A 20,960-nucleotide genomic window follows, 5' to 3' on the forward strand; every position below is an offset into this window, starting at 1 on the left:
CACTACTGTAAACCGTCCATAATACCCCATGGTGCCTGTCACACAGTGCATGAATTACAGTACCCCCTCAACCACCAACAGTAGACCGTGGATGCAAGGGAGCCCTGCTAAGGATCCCCCAAAGTCGCTTTCCGATAGCTTTTCTGTGTCAGAAGGCCGCCATGGAAAGGCTGTGGGACACCGACATCTCATCCCGATGGCAGAAATGTTGTCCATAGAGGATTATGGTGTGATTCCGACTGGCTGAAAACCTCTGAAAGCCGGTCTGAGCCGAGTCGGAATTTCCAGCTAGTTTGTGTTCTGACTACCGACATTGTAATCTTGCGATTGGACAGTTTCTGGCTAGTAGTCATTTGATTTATGACCGACTTCATAATTGGCCCCTTATAGTTTTTAGTATATATTATATATCTGTAGATTGTTTTTAATATAAAATTACAATTTGTTTCAAATGTTTAATCATTTTGACAAATGTTAAGACATGTATTCAACATTTTTAACTTATTTTCCCATTCATTTATATGGGGAGATATTCTCTTTTTTAGTTTCATTTGGAAGCCATTTTTTTACCACTACCTTATATTGTTTTGTCAATTTTTATCATTTTTTTGTCTATTTTATGGGATACAGGTCGCAGTAGTGTCTGGGCATATGTCTTCGTCTAAACTGAGTTTACATGATGATCAAAATAACTATGGGTTGGGATGCTACCCCAAGCAATCCTCCCATCACCTTTGGTTGTTTCATATACCCCCTTATGTGTCATGAATATACCCAGTGGTGAGTCCAATGCTTCCTGTGTCACTGGACTCAAGTTGGGCCCTACTGATGAGTCCATAACTAGGACAAAACCAGTCCTGTTTTGCTTGTGCTCCGGTTCAGATAAGACCTTGCTTGGCAGATCAGGCTGGACGGTTTCCATGAGGATCAAGGTGAACACTGATTTGCATATGGCTGGGGCCCAACTTAGGTGGCATGCTACCCTGAGCTAATACCAGCTGTTAGAAAAATTCCAAGCATTCCTCCCATCACATTTTGACACCTTTTGTGAGTTAATGCAATGATATTTGATTAGATTTTTCTGCAATGTGCCATTGGGCAGATCTGATTTTCTGTACTTTTGTTATTTTCAGGAAGTAATCTGTGGTTAAAAAAAATCAACAAAATATGCTCTTCTTAAACTTCTGATGAAGGTTAAAGCTTAATAACATTTGACATATGAAATTCACTGAGATTACAATGAAATTAAACGATGGAATTAGAAGGGAAATTTGAAATAGATCAGAAAGAAAAAGGGTGAAAAAATGTCAGCATTCCATAAATAATAGTTAGAAATACTATCATTGCTTAAACATGACAAACAATTATAAACTAATATATTTTTCTATTACAATACTACATGACATTATTAAGAAGAAATCATGGGTCGTTGGGTACCCCTTTATTTTGGGGTTATGGGGTTATGTGCATGAAGAGTCCAGGAAAGTTGTCACAGGTAGCCAAATAAAATCTCTTTTCATAGCAAAAGCTATTTGATTAACATATACTCTGTCTAACCTGTGATTATAGCAAATACCATACCACCATGCTTGATACAATATATTAGAAGAGTCTTCCCTTAACTTGGAAATCTGCTGAAAGGTGACAGCACGAAGTAAATCCACTACATCAACCTTATTATCATGTTATAGTACTAATTTATTGTATTTTCAGTAGCAGTACTACGGTAGATAGGTGGCAGTGTATAATAGGTGAACACTCTCTGAAACTCCTCCTCTACAAAACACATCTGGTCACTTCAGAGAGCAGTGTACCGCGGTACATAAAATGGTGAATGGGTTACTTTATAGATTTTGTAACTCTAAGTCCATCTATTAACAAAACATTATAGAAACTGATAGAATTTTCTACTTTCTATTTTACATTTGAACCCTTAATTTTTGTAGGTATTTGTTATTCGAGATTCGAATATGACCTTCTCAGTATGTGATTTCTGGCATCTTGGTAGAGGCACTTTTAAGAAATTCAAAACAGACACGATTTAATTATCAATATGTTTTTAACATATAGTGATACTGTAGGTGGCTACGTTATAATTTGTTTCCTATATATTTAATACTTAGGGGCAAATTAGCATGTTGGTACGAAAGTCTCTGACCGCTGGTCGGAGGCTTTCTGACCGAAATCCCTGGTTTGACTTACGACCACCATATCACAATTATGGCAGTCTGCATTCAAACCGGCTGGTCAATCCGGCTGACTTCCAATGGGATGAGTGAGCCTTTGCAAGGGCCACATAATCCTGTGAGGAAGGCATTTACACCTTTGGGATTATGATGCCACTTTCTGAGAGCAAATCCATGTCGGCCTTCCTGGCATGGATTTGCTGTAGGAAAGTGCCTTTGGGGGGACCTTTGCAGGGATCCCTTCCCTCCTGGCTCTGTGTCTGTCATCGCAATCAGGCCCTTAATGTAAAGGTATGTGGGTAAAGGCATGTTTGGTAATGGTATGCGTGGTTAAGTCATTTTTAATAGCCTATGTAATTGGTGGCAAAGACATGAGTTGTTAAGACTGAATGGGAAAGGCAGGCATGGATATGATATGTGTATAAATGTCGTGCAACAGGTTAAGTACAGTATGTGAAGAAAGTGGTGGATTTTTCACCTATGACCCTGCTCGCAGGCAGGTCGCTCCCCGCGCTGCAGCACGGCTCTGCCTGCATTATTTTTGCCTAATCTTGTATTTTTCCCCTGTGCCGGTACTTGTTTTTTTGCCCAGACTTGTTTTTATTCCCCTGTCCCTGTACTTGCTTTCTTGCCTCGACTTGTTTTCATTCCCCTGTGCCTGTACTTGCTTTCTTGCCCAGACTTGTTTTTATTTCCCTGTGCCTGTACTTGCTTTCTTGCCCAGACTTGTTTTTATTCCTCTGTGCCTGTAGTAGTTTTCTTGCCTAAACTTGTTTTTCCCTCCTTTGCCCAGTTCTCCTGTGGCCCTGCCCATTTTTCCCGCAGCTGCGTCCCTGCGGCCCCGCCCACCTGCAATCCCATTCGCTGGCCAGCTCCCGCCTCCCAGCTGCTCCTCCCTCCCACATCCCCTCATATGGGCTCAGCAGGCGTGCCGCTGGGGCGCCGCTGGCGCACCTCAGGCACGCCCGTCTGTGCCCGTTCAAGCCTGGACCGTGCCCAGCGCCAGGAACCCTAGCCACCACGAATGCCACGACACCCGACACCGCTACGATGCCAGAACCCTCCACGCACTCAACACCGGACGATTACACACTAGCATTCTGCCCGCCCGAAGTGCACCCACAGAGCTTTCACCTGCCTGAACAGCAGCTTTACAAGCATCCGCCCCACCATGCTGCCGACCAGGAAAGAACCCAACCACCTTAGATGCATCCTTCTCAACACCCGCTCTACCTGAAAACATGCTGTTGAACTCTGGGACCTACTCGACTCAAACTCCCCAGACATCGCCTTCCTGACGGAGACCTGGCTGAACCCGGCCTCGGTACCCAATATAGCCATAGCCTTCCCGGAAGGCTTCAATTTCACCCGCAAGGACCGCACCAACAGAGCGGGAGGAGGAATCGCCATCGTCCACAGGAACACTCTCAGAGTCTCGACCAGCACCGACGACACCCTCAGCACCGCCGAACAATTGCACTTCCAGATCCACACTGACCCCAACACCACCCTCAGAGGAACCCTCATCTACAGACCACCCGGACCCCGACCACAGTTCAGCGACTCTGTCGCCAACTTCGTCAGCACACACACCCTCACCTCCATGGACTACATCCTCCGCGGGGACCCGAACTTCCACCTCGAGAACAATGAAGACACCAACTCCACTACCCTGATCGACAACCTAGCCAACCTCGGACTCAGACAACTCATCACAACACCCACCCACTTTGCCGGTCACACGCTTGACCCCATCTTCTCCGCAAGCCCCCACGTCTCCTTCAACCATACCACCGAACTCCACTGGACCGACCACCGCTGCATCCACTTCAACTTCAAGAAAGCCACCATGCACCACCGCACCCAACAGATGCCTCATCGCTCCTGGAGCAGAGTCACTAAAGACCAGCTAACCACCACCCTCGCCCAGAGCCCACCCGCCGACCATTCTGACCCCGACACCGCCGCCCGCAACCTCAGACAGTGCATCAACGACTGTGGCAACTCCCTCGCCCGATCAAGAAACCCTCCAACAATCATACCAACAAGAAAGCCAGCTGATTAACTGAAGACCTCCGGGCCTCGAAGCAAACCTGCCAAAAGCTGTAGAAGATCTGGCTCAGTGAACGAACACCGGACAGCCACGCCGCCCACAAGAATGCCACTCGCAGACACCATCACCTCATCAGATCCGCCAAAAGGGCGTCCTTCAAAGACCGCCTAGACAACAACACGCACAACAGCAAAGAGCTCTTCAACATAGGGAAGGAACTCTTCAAACCCAGCTCCAACACCAACGACGTCCCACCTTCGCAAGACCTGTGGGACTCGCTGGCCACCTTCTTCCATCTCAAGATCACAGACATCCACAACAGTTTCAACGCCATGACCGCCCTGACAAACACTGAGACCTCCGCCCCCATGACCACCATCCGCACCATCCGCCTGCTCTACTGGACCAACATCAACAATGATGACACCATCAAAATCATGAACACAATCCACTCCGGATCTCCGTCAGATCCATGCCCACACCACATCTTCAACAAAGCCTGCACATCCATCGCATCCCATCTCCAGCAAGTCATCAACACCTCCTTCGAGAAGCAACCTTCCCAGAGAGCTGGAAGCATGCCGAGATCAACGCCTTACTCAAGAAACCCAAGGCGGACCCCAAGGACCTCAAGAACTTCCGGCCCATGTCCCTGCTCCCATTCCCTTCAAAGGTCATCGAGAAGACTGTCAACGAGCAACTGACCCGCTACCTCAAGGAGAACAACATCCTGGACCCTCCCCCGTCCGGGTTCCGTAGCAACCACAGCACCAACATTGCCCACATAGCAGCCACCGATGACATCAAGTCCCTGCTGGAAAACGGAGAAGCGGCGGCCCTCATCCTCCTGGACCTCTCAGCCACCTTTGACACGGTCTGTCACCACACACTACGAACACGCCTCCACAACACTGGGATCCAAGAGAAGGCCCTGGACTGGACCACCTTCTTCCTCTCCAGCAGAACACAGAGCGTCCGCCTTCCCCCTTCTGCTCCGAAGCCACAGAGATTATCTGCGGTGTACCCCAGGGCTCATCCCTCAGCCCAACTCTGTTTAACATCTACATGGCACCGCTCGCCCACGTCGCCCATAGGCACGCCCTCAACAACCTCTCCTATGCCGATGACACCCAGCTGATACTCTCCCTCACCAAGGACCCCGACACCGCCAAAACCAATCTTCATGAAGGAATGAAGGCCGTTGCTGAATGGATGAGGACCAGCCGACTGAAGCTGAACTCAGACAAGACAGAGGTCCTCATCCTCGGATCCAACCCTTCGGCCTGGGACGACTCCTGGTGGCCGACCGCACTGGGATCCGCTCCATGTGCTGCCCTGCCATGCAGGTGTTGGCAAATAACGATTTACAAAAAGGGGGTGGTGATGAACAGAGTGTCTGAGTTAAACAGACCACTCTTACCCAGTCCAAAGATCAGGGCTTGATCCATCACCGTTATTTATCTCACTGCCCCATCCCAGCTCAGAACCTGGCTATATGCAAATCAGTCTGTCCCTGGCCCAGTGCATCATGGGAACAGGGCAGACTAAACTACCAAGCCAATTCTTCACCAGAAAGGAGACAAGCTACCGGGGACCGGTTTCTGGCATTTCAGCCTTCTTCGGCCCGGCTTGCTTGAATCCTGATGGAGCAGTGAGAAAGGGAATCATGTCTGAGTATACCCTGCCACACCTATAGTGGCCAAAAACGATTTACAAAAAGGGGGTGGTGATGAACAGAGTGTCTGAGTTAAACAGACCACTCTTACCCAGTCCAAAGATCAGGGCTTGATCCATCACCATTATTTATCTCACTGCCCCATCCCAGCTCAGAACCTGGCTATATGCAAATCAGTCTGTCCCTGGCCCAGTGCATCATGGGAACAGGACAGACTAAACTACCAAGCCAATTCTTCACCAGAAAGGAGACAAGCTACCGGGGACCGGTTTCTGGCATTTCAGCCTTCTTCGGCCCGGCTTGCTTGAATCCTGATGGAGCAGTGAGAAAGGGACTCATGTCTGAGTATACCCTGCCACACCTATAGTGGCCAAAAACGATTTACAAAAAGGGAGTGGTGATGAACAGAGTGTCTGAGTTAAACAGACCACTCTTACCCAGTCCAAAGATCAGGGCTTGATCCATCACCGTTATTTATCTCACTGCCCCATCCCAGCTCAGAACCTGGCTATATGCAAATCAGTCTGTCCCTGGCCCAGTGCATCATGGGAACAGGGCAGACTAAACTACCAAGCCAATTCTTCACCAGAAAGGAGACAAGCTACCGGGGACCGGTTTCTGGCATTTCAGCCTTCTTCGGCCCGGCTTGCTTGAATCCTGATGGAGCAGTGAGAAAGGGACTCATGTCTGAGTATACCCTGCCACACCTATAGTGGCCAAAAACGATTTACAAAAAGGGGGTGGTGATGAACAGAGTGTCTGAGTTAAACAGACCACTCTTACCCAGTCCAAAGATCAGGGCTTGATCCATCACCGTTATTTATCTCACTGCCCCATCCCAGCTCAGAACCTGGCTATATGCAAATCAGTCTGTCCCTGGCCCAGTGCATCATGGGAACAGGGCAGACTAAACTACCAAGCCAATACTTCACCAGAAAGGAGACAAGCTACCGGGGACCGGTTTCTGGCATTTCAGCCTTCTTCGGCCCGGCTTGCTTGAATCCTGATGGAGCAGTGAGAAAGGGACTCATGTCTGAGTATACCCTGCCACACCTATAGTGGCCAAAAACGATTTACAAAAAGGGGGTGGTGATGAACAGAGTGTCTGAGTTAAACAGAGCTAAAAAACGGTGTTGGATCTAGCCCTGATCTCTTGACTGGGTGAGAGTACTCTGCTTAATTCAGAGACTCTGTCCATCACCACCCCTTGTTGTAAATAATTTTGTCCACCCTAAGCGTGGAAGGGTATACTCAGATGTGAGTCCCTTGCTCATTGCACCATCAGGATTCAAGCAAGCCGGGCCGAAGACGGCTGTAATGCCAGAAACCGGTCCCCGGAAGCTTGTTTCCTTCCCAGTGTAAGAATTGGCTGTTGTAGTCTGGTCTGCCCTGTTCCCATGATGCACTGGGCCAGGGACAGACTAATTTGCATACAGCCGGGTTCTGAAACTGGGATGGTGCAATGAGCTAAAAAACGGTGTTGGATCTAGCCCTGATCTCTTGACTGGGTGAGAGTACTCTGCTTAATTCAGAGACTCTGTCCATCACCACCCCTTGTTGTAAATAATTTTGTCCACCCTAAGCGTGGAAGGGTATACTCAGATGTGAGTCCCTTGCTCATTGCACCATCAGGATTCAAGCAAGCCGGGCCGAAGACGGCTGTAATGCCAGAAACCGGTCCCCGGAAGCTTGTTTCCTTCCCAGTGTAAGAATTGGCTGTTGTAGTCTGGTCTGCCCTGTTCCCATGATGCACTGGGCCAGGGACAGACTAATTTGCATACAGCCGGGTTCTGAAACTGGGATGGTGCAATGAGCTAAAAAACGGTGTTGGATCTAGCCCTGATCTCTTGACTGGGTGAGAGTACTCTGCTTAATTCAGAGACTCTGTCCATCACCACCCCTTGTTGTAAATAATTTTGTCCACCCTAAGCGTGGAAGGGTATACTCAGATGTGAGTCCCTTGCTCATTGCACCATCAGGATTCAAGCAAGCCGGGCCGAAGACGGCTGTAATGCCAGAAACCGGTCCCCGGAAGCTTGTTTCCTTCCCAGTGTAAGAATTGGCTGTTGTAGTCTGGTCTGCCCTGTTCCCATGATGCACTGGGCCAGGGACAGACTAATTTGCATACAGCCGGGTTCTGAAACTGGGATGGTGCAATGAGCTAAAAAACGGTGTTGGATCTAGCCCTGATCTCTTGACTGGGTGAGAGTACTCTGCTTAATTCAGAGACTCTGTCCATCACCACCCCTTGTTGTAAATAATTTTGTCCACCCTAAGCGTGGAAGGGTATACTCAGATGTGAGTCCCTTGCTCATTGCACCATCAGGATTCAAGCAAGCCGGGCCGAAGACGGCTGTAATGCCAGAAACCGGTCCCCGGAAGCTTGTTTCCTTCCCAGTGTAAGAATTGGCTGTTGTAGTCTGGTCTGCCCTGTTCCCATGATGCACTGGGCCAGGGACAGACTAATTTGCATACAGCCGGGTTCTGAAACTGGGATGGTGCAATGAGCTAAAAAACGGTGTTGGATCTAGCCCTGATCTCTTGACTGGGTGAGAGTACTCTGCTTAATTCAGAGACTCTGTCCATCACCACCCCTTGTTGTAAATAATTTTGTCCACCCTAAGCGTGGAAGGGTATACTCAGATGTGAGTCCCTTGCTCATTGCACCATCAGGATTCAAGCAAGCCGGGCCGAAGACGGCTGTAATGCCAGAAACCGGTCCCCGGAAGCTTGTTTCCTTCCCAGTGTAAGAATTGGCTGTTGTAGTCTGGTCTGCCCTGTTCCCATGATGCACTGGGCCAGGGACAGACTAATTTGCATACAGCCGGGTTCTGAAACTGGGATGGTGCAATGAGCTAAAAAACGGTGTTGGATCTAGCCCTGATCTCTTGACTGGGTGAGAGTACTCTGCTTAATTCAGAGACTCTGTCCATCACCACCCCTTGTTGTAAATAATTTTGTCCACCCTAAGCATGGAAGGGTATACTCAGATGTGAGTCCCTTGCTCATTGCACCATCAGGATTCAAGCAAGCCGGGCCGAAGACGGCTGTAATGCCAGAAACCGGTCCCCGGAAGCTTGTTTCCTTCCCAGTGTAAGAATTGGCTGTTGTAGTCTGGTCTGCCCTGTTCCCATGATGCACTGGGCCAGGGACAGACTAATTTGCATACAGCCGGGTTCTGAAACTGGGATGGTGCAATGAGCTAAAAAACGGTGTTGGATCTAGCCCTGATCTCTTGACTGGGTGAGAGTACTCTGCTTAATTCAGAGACTCTGTCCATCACCACCCCTTGTTGTAAATAATTTTGTCCACCCTAAGCGTGGAAGGGTATACTCAGATGTGAGTCCCTTGCTCATTGCACCATCAGGATTCAAGCAAGCCGGGCCGAAGACGGCTGTAATGCCAGAAACCGGTCCCCGGAAGCTTGTTTCCTTCCCAGTGTAAGAATTGGCTGTTGTAGTCTGGTCTGCCCTGTTCCCATGATGCACTGGGCCAGGGACAGACTAATTTGCATACAGCCGGGTTCTGAAACTGGGATGGTGCAATGAGCTAAAAAACGGTGTTGGATCTAGCCCTGATCTCTTGACTGGGTGAGAGTACTCTGCTTAATTCAGAGACTCTGTCCATCACCACCCCTTGTTGTAAATAATTTTGTCCACCCTAAGCGTGGAAGGGTATACTCAGATGTGAGTCCCTTGCTCATTGCACCATCAGGATTCAAGCAAGCCGGGCCGAAGACGGCTGTAATGCCAGAAACCGGTCCCCGGAAGCTTGTTTCCTTCCCAGTGTAAGAATTGGCTGTTGTAGTCTGGTCTGCCCTGTTCCCATGATGCACTGGGCCAGGGACAGACTAATTTGCATACAGCCGGGTTCTGAAACTGGGATGGTGCAATGAGCTAAAAAACGGTGTTGGATCTAGCCCTGATCTCTTGACTGGGTGAGAGTACTCTGCTTAATTCAGAGACTCTGTCCATCACCACCCCTTGTTGTAAATAATTTTGTCCACCCTAAGCGTGGAAGGGTATACTCAGATGTGAGTCCCTTGCTCATTGCACCATCAGGATTCAAGCAAGCCGGGCCGAAGACGGCTGTAATGCCAGAAACCGGTCCCCGGAAGCTTGTTTCCTTCCCAGTGTAAGAATTGGCTGTTGTAGTCTGGTCTGCCCTGTTCCCATGATGCACTGGGCCAGGGACAGACTAATTTGCATACAGCCGGGTTCTGAAACTGGGATGGTGCAATGAGCTAAAAAACGGTGTTGGATCTAGCCCTGATCTCTTGACTGGGTGAGAGTACTCTGCTTAATTCAGAGACTCTGTCCATCACCACCCCTTGTTGTAAATAATTTTGTCCACCCTAAGCGTGGAAGGGTATACTCAGATGTGAGTCCCTTGCTCATTGCACCATCAGGATTCAAGCAAGCCGGGCCGAAGACGGCTGTAATGCCAGAAACCGGTCCCCGGAAGCTTGTTTCCTTCCCAGTGTAAGAATTGGCTGTTGTAGTCTGGTCTGCCCTGTTCCCATGATGCACTGGGCCAGGGACAGACTAATTTGCATACAGCCGGGTTCTGAAACTGGGATGGTGCAATGAGCTAAAAAACGGTGTTGGATCTAGCCCTGATCTCTTGACTGGGTGAGAGTACTCTGCTTAATTCAGAGACTCTGTCCATCACCACCCCTTGTTGTAAATAAAGGTGTTGGCAAATAAAGCACTTTCATTTACCTCTTAGATAGGATGTGGCGTAATTCAGGAACAAGTTTTTAACACAGCACTCTGTCGTCAAACAGCAGGTACTGTGAAATCGCATTGCATGGTAGTTGCAAATTGTGAGTGCATGACTGTATGAGTCAACCAGTACACATGTTGGTGTGTAAATGACGAGCGTCAAGGTGGACATTTAGGAGACTGACAACTGTACCCTGTATGCAGATAGTCAGTTTCAGCCACTATGAACAGCACTCACCAGGCTCCGACATCCATCCAGTCTCCGTGGACACTCCACAGGGCTCCACGGGAAACAGAACTCTGACGGGAAGGGGGCATGTTGCAGAGGATATGGGATCACTCATCATGCAATGGGGATGCCAATGAAAAATAATTGAATAAACTACTGCATGCATTTTTGGAGGATTTCTCATTGAGAGACAGTGTGCAATGGGCACTGACAACCATGTGGAAAGTTCCTATTTATTGACCGTGGCGGATTGTTGACAATTATATGAAAGTGTACATGGCAGTGGGATCGGGATGGGGTGGTCGGGGTATGCCCTGCTTCAGCTTTTACTATTCCGAGGTTGGGTTTTGCCTTCCTCGGTGCACAAAATAAGACTAGGAAGAGGAATTACATTTTGGTGCCGTTATATATACCCGCATCTTTCTACAAATGGCTAGTGTGTTGCATCTCAGCACTGGCACCCGTGTTTCTCATTGGCAAGCAAGCATGCTTATAATTATTACTTTATTGGTTCAGGAAGTTAGCAAACTTTCCTCATCTATCAAGTTTTATACGATGTATATAACGTATATTGTATATGATTTTGCTTCCTCGTGTTTTATATTGAATAACGCCGCCGCTTTTCCATTTATAACTGTGAGCCCAAGAATATTGAATACATAATCGTGACTTGGGCGGTCCAAGAGACCCATAGTAATTCATCTCTATGAGCACATCTTTAGAGCCATGTTTTTATGTTTTACCATTTATTCCAAGTACGTATTCAAATCAACCAAACGCTCTTTAAATTGCCCTTTCGAACAGAAGCTCAGTGAAGAAAGCATTTGTATCATGAGTGTGCTCGACCAATTCCATGCACCTGAGCACATTTTTTTTCTATTTTCTCTACATTATAGAGCATATATTAATAGATGTAGAAAATGTCTTTGTTAAATACTTTCAAGCTTTTAAACGGGTTCAAGGAGAACCTGTTTAATAATGCATAGCAGGCATTAAAACGGTACCTGCCATTGAAGGGAATGTATTGTGGAAGCAGAAATGATTGGCAGAGCTGTTTCCCTCCACCTACGGGAGTCTGATAACTGGTGTCAAAGACAAGCATTTGAGCACAATATCCCAGCTTTCTTATCACTTTACAAAGCATACCCCTAAAATGGTAAAATATATTTGAACATTATAATTAAATTCTGACTTCAACAGACACAAACTGCATTAATATACGAACAAGTAGCAGCACAAAATATTTTTCCTAACGAAGGGGAGTCTACTTAAAAGCATTATTCAGCTGTTGAGATTTAAGCAGCTAATAAGAAAGCTTAAGGACCATTATTATCCTAATGTTGAAAGAGAGATCAAGATACAAAATAAAAGTACATATATATGTGCCACCAAAAATGTGAAACGCAGATATTTGCATATGTTTGATCCAGCGCTGTGCCAGGCTCTTACCATTGGTTATCTGATGGATCTTTCTAAGCAACTTAGAGGTGATGGGAGTTAGCATTTGGTTAAACACATAATTAACAGTGTAGCTATTTGGCTACATGATCAGGGCCAGGAATCAGTAAATAAAGTCAAGAGGTTTTATTTCAAGTTGGCAGTCATGTTAATGTATATCAATCTTAATACCATGCTGTAAAGGTACAGAATAACAATTGGATAGCCAAACCTCCTGACGAAGTTCGAGTCTTCCAGTATGAGAGAAATACAAAGAAATAACCACAGAATCTGATGCTCAGAAAAGAGTCATATATCTTCTCTCCTAAAAGTTTAATATCTAAAGTCATCTAATCTAGAGTTTAAAGCTCTTTAAGGTACTTTAATTTAAATAGTCTTAAAGGTCAGGGAAATGTGAAAAAGAGAAACATTTTGGATGTTTGCAGGAAGGTGTCAGCCTTTGAGAAGCTTGGTCAAGATTAGTCTGGGATAGGGAAATCAGTGTTAGCCTGAGCCACACTCAGCAAAGAATGAAAGGAGTACACATCAGTGGCGTAATTAAACTTTCGGGGGCTCCCCTGCATGGTATATGGAAGGGCCCCTTCTGTACGCGATCAGGAGCTCTTCTGCCAGGGTACTATGCTGAGGGCACCACCTGAAGCTTGAGCCTGTTGTGTTTATATCTAGGACTCTTATGCAATATTCCCGATTTATGCCCTTGTGAGGTTGTAATCAATAATATCCTGATAAAGGCATAAGAATCAGATCCATATTCAGTAATAGCCCATGCAGTCCAAAGCACAGCACGGCTAATCCCATCGACTCCTAGAAAGCACAACGCGTTCTTTAAACAAACCAAGCCTCCAGCAGCCCGGGAAATTCCCCCCCTGCTTTTGTTTTGATTTGAACAAGAACTCCTGGAGTCCAGCAAGAACTGTTAGGTCTTAGTGACGTCTTATGTCCAACCTTACGTCAAACCTGGCACCTTTCAGGTATAAAATACCAACAGTTGCCTTAAGCAAACACACGGTGGTTTGGTTTCGAGCGGCCATCTACTTGCCCGAGAGCCCACCTGATGCGAGAGACCACGGAAGCCGCCCCTCCCGTTTGACGCACTGAGAGAGACGCTGTCTTTTTCTCCAGCCGAGAAAATCCAGCTCCGGTGTTTCCAGCCTACCCTTGCGGGTTGCTGGGATTTCGAGTCCTGAGGAAAGAGATACCAGACCTCCCACATTCTATTACCAAGGTACGGAGCTGACTAAACCCTTAAGAGAATTCTTGATGCAGATTCTTGGCAAAATAATCTTAACCAACTTAACTTAAGCTGCTACTTACTCATCCCTTCCCAAGTATTAGGCTTAGGTCAGGTACACCGGGGTAGGCTTAGTTAGAAGCACCAGTTGAGTACGTTAGTCAATGTATTTATGAATGTATATATTTTATCCATTTTAAAGTAACATATGGCTAAGAAACCATATCAATGCTTTTACAGTATTATTTCCTAATACTACTTTTACTGTACGCACTTTACTTTACTTTAAGTATTGCAATTGTGGCAATTCATTTCTCTTGCATGAGAAGGAAGACTGCTCAATAAATAACACCTTTTAATTGAAAATGCCTGTCTCTCTATTTCTCTGCATTCTGGTGAAACTAAGTATGCACTGCTGACTGAGTGAAATAGCTGTCTATTGTTTTCACACGACTCTAGAGATATACTCTTATTCTGAGGGAGCAAAGTTGTCATGTTTATGCAGTTGTCGGAAACTGAATCCCTTCTTGTCTGAGCCAGGAGAGCTTGTCCCTCCCTATTCATTCGAGAAAGTTTCCAGTGACCTCCGAGCCAGCTGGCGCAAACCTACATTAACTTTAACATAGTCAGTAGAGACCTAGATGACCTCAGTCCTATGTCTACACTGCTGTTTATGTTATTCCAATGCGCAGAGCCTATTGGGAAAGTAGGAACTACACTACAAGCCCCCTGCACCGTAGCGGCTGCTGTGGCCGGTGTTACACCACTAGTACACACAGAGGTCTGTACCTCTCAAAGTCCAAAGGTAAAGTGCCCAACATCCTCCTGTGCGAACACTAGTTAATACCACAAACATTATCTGGGTAGCACCCAATCAGGAGTTCCATTGTCCTTTTCATTCTCAATATTAGAAAACTCTCAGACCAGTCCTGAGAACAACATTGTCCTTGGTCACCTGCAATACTTTGATACATTACTGCAGTTAACGCTCTGGCTCTTCATGTTCTTTGTAAAGGTCTTCTTCTCGCAATCTCTATCACTAGTACAATGTTACATATATTCTCAAACTAACTAACCAATGTGAACATACCTGCAAAAAAAAGGCAAACAAGTAGAAATGGAAAAACGATATTTTATGCAGAAAGAAATACAGGCCTAGTTGAGTCAAGTTAAGCATCTTATTCAATGGTGCAAATCAATATGTGTTGTTTGTGCACATAAAACTACAATGATGACACATGTAAGTCAATAAATTCAGCTTTAGATTCACATTGCACTTTAAGTAAATGTAAAGTAACCTTGAATGCACAAATACAAGTTTAACTAACAACTCAATCAATAAATCAATTAATCAATCAATCAGGGGTTTATAAAGCGTGCTACTCACCTGTGAGGGTCTCTTCAAGGTGCTGGGGAGGGGGGGGCGGGGGGGTGCAGCTCCAAATCAGTCAAAGACCCAGGTCCTGAAGGTGTGCAGAGTGGGGGGGCAGCGTCTGACCCTGACTGGCTTGTTCCAGGTCTTTGCTGTGATGTAGGAGAAGGCTCTTCCACCTTCTCTGGTTTTGCAGATGCTTTGGGTCTCTGCCAGGGCGAGGTAGGCGGAGCTGAGGGTCCTTTTGGTACACGGAAGGAGACTCTTTGTTGAGGTAATGTGGTCTGATGTAGTAAGGGAAATTTGTAGGCGTGGGTGAGTCGCTTGAAGGTCACTCTCTTCTCGATGGGGAGCCAGTGGAGGTCTTGTTGGTGCTGGGTCATGCGTTCTAGTCGTGGGGTTCCGAGAACAAGTCTGGCTGCGGTGTTCTGGATGGTTTGGAGCTTGTGTAGCAGGGCTTTGTTGATTCCGGCATGGAGGGTGTTGCCGTAGTCAAATCTGCTGGTAATGAATGTGTGGGTGACTCTCTTTCTGCATCCAGGGGGGATCCACTTGAATGTCTTGTGGAGGATGCAGAGGGAGTTGAAGCAGGGGGAGGTGACAGCGTTGATCTGACGGGTCAAGTTGAGGGTCTAGAATGATGCAGAGGTTCTACCTGTGGTCCATAGAGGTAGGTGGGTTTCCGAGGCCAGGAGCCACTAGTAGCTGTCCCACGCAGTGGAGGAGGGTCCAAGGACGAGGACTTTTGTCTTCTCCGACTTAAGTTTTAGGCAGCTGTTGCTCATCCAGGCTGCAACATCTTTCACTCCTGCTTCAAAGCTGAGTCTGGTGTCTTCTACATTATGAATACCAATGTGAAAACATTAGGGCACACATTTTCATAAATCTTTCTTGCTTCTAATGAAAATACATTTTAAAACTATGAGGATGATTTATCAAATATCAAAAAGACTATATTTAATTTTGATACGGTTAAAGCACAGATATATATTGCATATTATATGACTTGTGAAGATGGAGCCAAAATTACCTTACTCCAATCCCCCTCTGATGGTGACTCAAGCCACTAAATTAAGATATAGAGCCCTTATCAGTAAGTAAGTAAATAATCTTTATTGCTTGATTAATTAAAATCTTTGCATTCTGTACAATAAAACACATATATAGCGCAATTTCATGTTTCCTTACAATTAAAAAAAAAAACACTGTATTCTAGAGCCCTTATCAGATGGAACATCTAAATCCCCATGGGTTTCATACATTTCCACCTGGGTTCCTCCAACTGTTTCATGTCAACAAAACATCTGCTTTGTCTGTCTCCTAATGCTGTCTGCTCTTTTTCTCTTGGTTCCCTTCTTCACTTGTGCCCATTTGTATCCCTTAAGGATTGCAAACAGGAATAATCCACAGAGAACAATTATCACAAGGGACTTCCAACTGCTTCCCAAGCACTTGTTACTTCTAACTCCTTCAATTCTCTCTTCACATCAGTGATGTTTTTGATAAACTTTTTCAAGTCTTTAATTTTGTCAGGGATGTAAGTAAAACATTGTTGAACATTTAACATCCAACAGACTCTGTCTTCTTTATGAGAAGGATGTCTAACACAGGACGGTTCTGTAAAACCATGGATCTCACAGCTACAATTTCAGTATCTACAACTAATAAAGCACATGCTGTACTGGTAGACAACTTATCAACAATTGTAGACAATTGTATAATTTTGATGTCATTCAGAATCAAACCTACAGATGTAATAATTGCAATAAAAATAGCCCCTACTACTTCTGCAGCACTAGTTACTCTTTTGGATCTAAACATCTGCTCTCACACAGGAACATCAAAATGTTTCACATGATAAATCTTTTGAAAAATTATGCCTAAATAACCTGTACCACACCATCCTTGTAGTAATCTAAAATATGCATGTTCTCCACCAACATAATAGACTTATGGAATACTAGGGTTTTTTCCTTCTAATAATGACTCCCAGTGTCCGTTAGATTTAAATGTGTGTTCACACTCGCTCTTTCCTACAAATTTAGCGTCAGTTATGGACTTTCCTCTTTATATGCGTAACTTCCCCTTGTGTCTCGAATCTCAACTTAATGCAGCTTGATTGGTTAAGATACAAGTCAAATTGTTACTGTGAGAATAAACATTGTCTAGTGTCATGGTGGGTGCTACCTAAAGGACTCATTTTTAGACTGCTGACCTGGAAGCCATGCTTTTCTTTTGTGTTGCTCTGCTGCCTGCTGCTGAAGGAGAGCGGGACACTGCCTTTTCTCCAAGGGCTTGTTAGCTTGTTTCTTGTTGCTTGAGACTCAGGGATATCAAAGTCTCTTCCCCTGCTCATGTTCCTCATTCACTGGAAGTGGATTCAGATACTTACAACATGGACATCAACGCATCTCCTATCTGCATGTAGCAGAACCAGTGCATCGACCCTGTTGTTGAAGCAGAATTGGCGCATCGCTCTTGGAAAAAAAGCATTGCCTTGAGAGCCCCAATTCCTCAGAATGGTGTATTGCTGCCGCGTCAGCTTCGAAAGACCAATGCATACCCTCGACTGTGTGGAGAAACCGGCACATCACACTTCAGACCAAGCACATCTCAACTCGGAGTCTCGTCTGTGAAAATGATGAATCACAATCACTCTGGGATCGTCATTGACTCATTGCTCTACTGCACTATGCATCCTGCTTTTGCACCCAGAATGAGGTACTTTGTTCACCAGGGCCTGCATGAGTCCTCTATCCAGACTGCGACCCATTGGGGTTGGCCCAAACTATTGACTTTGTCCCGGTCCTGCACAACTTCAAGTAAACCCTAAAGCGCCCTTTGCTTCTAATCCCTATTTTTCACTTATTCTTTAAAAATTCACTTCTCGACATGTAATTATTGAATTGGTGTCATTTTTGTCTTGCATTGTTTGGAATATATGAATCTATTTCTCAAAAACTGTGTGGAGTCTTTTTGTGGTGTGTTCATTGTGTTACTGTTTGAGTGTTTTGCACAAATGCTTTAGACATTGCCTCATTAGATAAGCCTGGCTGCTCTTTGTCAAGCTACCAGAGGGTGAGCACAGTTATCTTTTAGTGTGTATCTAGCTTACCCTGAGTAGAGCGGTGGTTCCTTCTTGGACAAGATGAATGCCTCTGCTAAACAAGAAACCCCACATCTAACATTGAAGTAAACCTGTTATCCAGAGGTGAATGCTGAGCTATACAAATCCATAAGGCATCCACAACTGGAAAATTCATTACATAGGGCTCATGTGTTTCCTAATGTGAGTTGCTATCCATATGAAAGAGGCTACTTGTAAACAGGTATTTGAGTCCAACTGGGAACATAAACACACCGCGACGCTTCCTGATGTTGTTTGCTATAAATAGAGATAAAGATAAAATTTCATATCAGTATAAAATACAAAATAAAATAAAGTGCAAAGTGATTGAGATGATTTCTGCTACACAGGCATTTTACTCTTTCCTTCAGCCATTGCTACATTCTGGGGAAAGCCACAAAACCATGTGCTATTTAAATTAAGCCTGATAGACTTTCTGTAAGCACTACTGACCTACAAGATGAATGCCCACTCACATTATAAGGCCTACACAAGGTCAGCTCCAAAAGCTGAAGGGTCATTTTAGCACAGGCTATCTGTAGGCAGATTACGGTGCTGTGTGAGACAGTATTATGATGTGTGCTCATGTGTGAGAGTTGCCAAACAGAGACCCTCTTACCCTTGCTGAAAACTAGAGGTCTGATCCTAAAAGATGCATTCTGGTTGTTAGCTCTCCCAGTCCATTTACCATGATGGTACGCCGAGTGAGACTCAGTGTGTCAGACTCACGTACAGAAATAGTTAAACAACCAAGTAGTCGGCAGTCGGAACATCCTGGTTGCATCCAAGCCCCTGCAACTCCCCCGCACTCACCCCTTGATCGGCCTTCACAACGTAGAAGACCCATTGGAGATTTCCCACCTGTAGCACCAACTTCTCCAACCATCGCAGGCGACAGTCAAGAACTGAATCCTCTGCCAATGGTGTTCCCCCCACATCCATCAAAAGAGGACTGGACAGTTGCAATGATATAGATGGAGACACACAAACAGGTAAACTACAATCTGCAAGATCAGTCAGCGGTGTTCATGCTGATGTGGGTGCCTTTCCCGTGAGATGATACCTAAATATTTCAGCAGCACACTTCTAAAACCCCAAATGATAGTGTTTATATGTTCATAGACTACGAGGGTCCCTCCTGGTGGCACACTAAGAGCTCTCAGCTCCACACCCTTACCTTGTTCCCTCATATTCCCTCTACATGCCCCCTCGACACTCCCCCCTCCTCCCTACCTCTTCCCTATCCCTGTCTACTGGCTCCTGCTCATATGTCTCTCCCACATCTCTTCCTCCCCACCTGTGCTAACCTTTACCCACTCTCCCTTCCCTCCTGTCTCTGTTGCCCTCCCTCTCATTACCTGCTCTATCCCTCAGAAATGTACAGGCCCCCCATGCCATAGGCATATGCCATCTCACGGCTCCCAATCACATGTGCTGGCATGGGCCTCCTTTCCCCCCAGTCCCCCAAGGGCACACTAGAATGATGGTATGAAACACCCCCACCCCTTGCTTACACCCTCTCTCCTTACCCCTTTGCTCACCCCACTCCAATGTCAAAAGTGCCTTACCTAAACTTGTTGCCGAATGCCCATGCTCTCTTTCCTTGGGGGTTAACGGTCTGCTAACAATTGACGAAGGAAGATGTATAATGTATGGTTGTTATCAGTACTACAAGTATTCCTCCCAACCATCACAAATGTGTACCCTGTTCTGTAATTTACATCTCCTGCGAAGTATTATTATCAATGAAGAATTACAACACAAAAAAAGAAACAAATGGAAAACAAATTCAAGGGGGGTTAAATGGGTAGAACCTTTCAGTATTGTACAGGTGTTTGATGTACTATCCTGTTGTTCACCCCCATATACTATACACCGTATCTCATTAAATCACACTACTGTTAAATACTAATGGTTATCCAGCACACCCATGCATATATTCAGTAATTTCCTGAATGCCGCTTCCTATGCAAATCCTGCTGCTTTATTGTGCTCAGGGGAAGTAACATTGGCTTTGGAGTTTTTTGGGGTTGGCGAGGTGGCGAATGCAAGGTAAGTGGTTTTATTTATTTATTTAATTTTACCTATCCTGTAGTCTGTCTTCTCCCCCCACCCTGCCCTGCCCCACCTCTCCACCAACCTACCAATCTAACCTGTGCTGACCGCCACTGATTATAACACAAAGAAATCATTTTGCTCTGGAGTGAGGGTAAATCTAGAATGCAAGAACTACCATCATAACTATTGTGCCATCATTCATCTTCATCACACTGTCATGCACCTTAAGATATGTAGAACTACAGTAAAACTGGTAAAGCTGGATCCAAATGACTAAATTAAGCATGCAACGGCCCCTGGATATATTAACTGTGGAAGGGAACGGCATCCCCCTTGGCAGTGATAACATTTTTTTTCAAAATAATTAAATATCATTGACACAATGGTAAATACAGTATTATGATGTATTGTGTAAGCGGTAGCAACATATAGTGACTCCTACCAAAGGGACATCCAACTAGCTCAAAATGGGTGATGTTGTACATCCCAGCCAAAACTTGAATGTAGGAAAGTTGGTTTCCGTTGCAGTTACTACCCACTTTTTGCCAGGTTTCTGATGCCCTTTGACTTGATGTGCCCTGGGTCTCTGCCAATCAGGCTCCCAGGGCATTTGTTCTTTCCTGAAACTGTACCTTTGTACCCACAATTGGCACATCTCTGGCCACAGGTAAGCTCATTATAAAAGGTACCATAAGTACCAAGAATACTGTGGCTAGGGAAAGCCTTAAGGGCTGCAGCACCTATTGTGCCACCTTTAGGGGCCCTGCACCTTAACATCCAAACACTGAATTGCAGGCTTCATGTTCTGGTGCAGAAAAAAGTGAAGGGTCGACATGGCACACATCTC

Source organism: Lissotriton vulgaris, chromosome 9 (assembly GCF_964263255.1).
Source record: "Lissotriton vulgaris chromosome 9, aLisVul1.2, whole genome shotgun sequence".
Lineage (NCBI taxonomy): Eukaryota > Metazoa > Chordata > Amphibia > Caudata > Salamandridae > Lissotriton > Lissotriton vulgaris.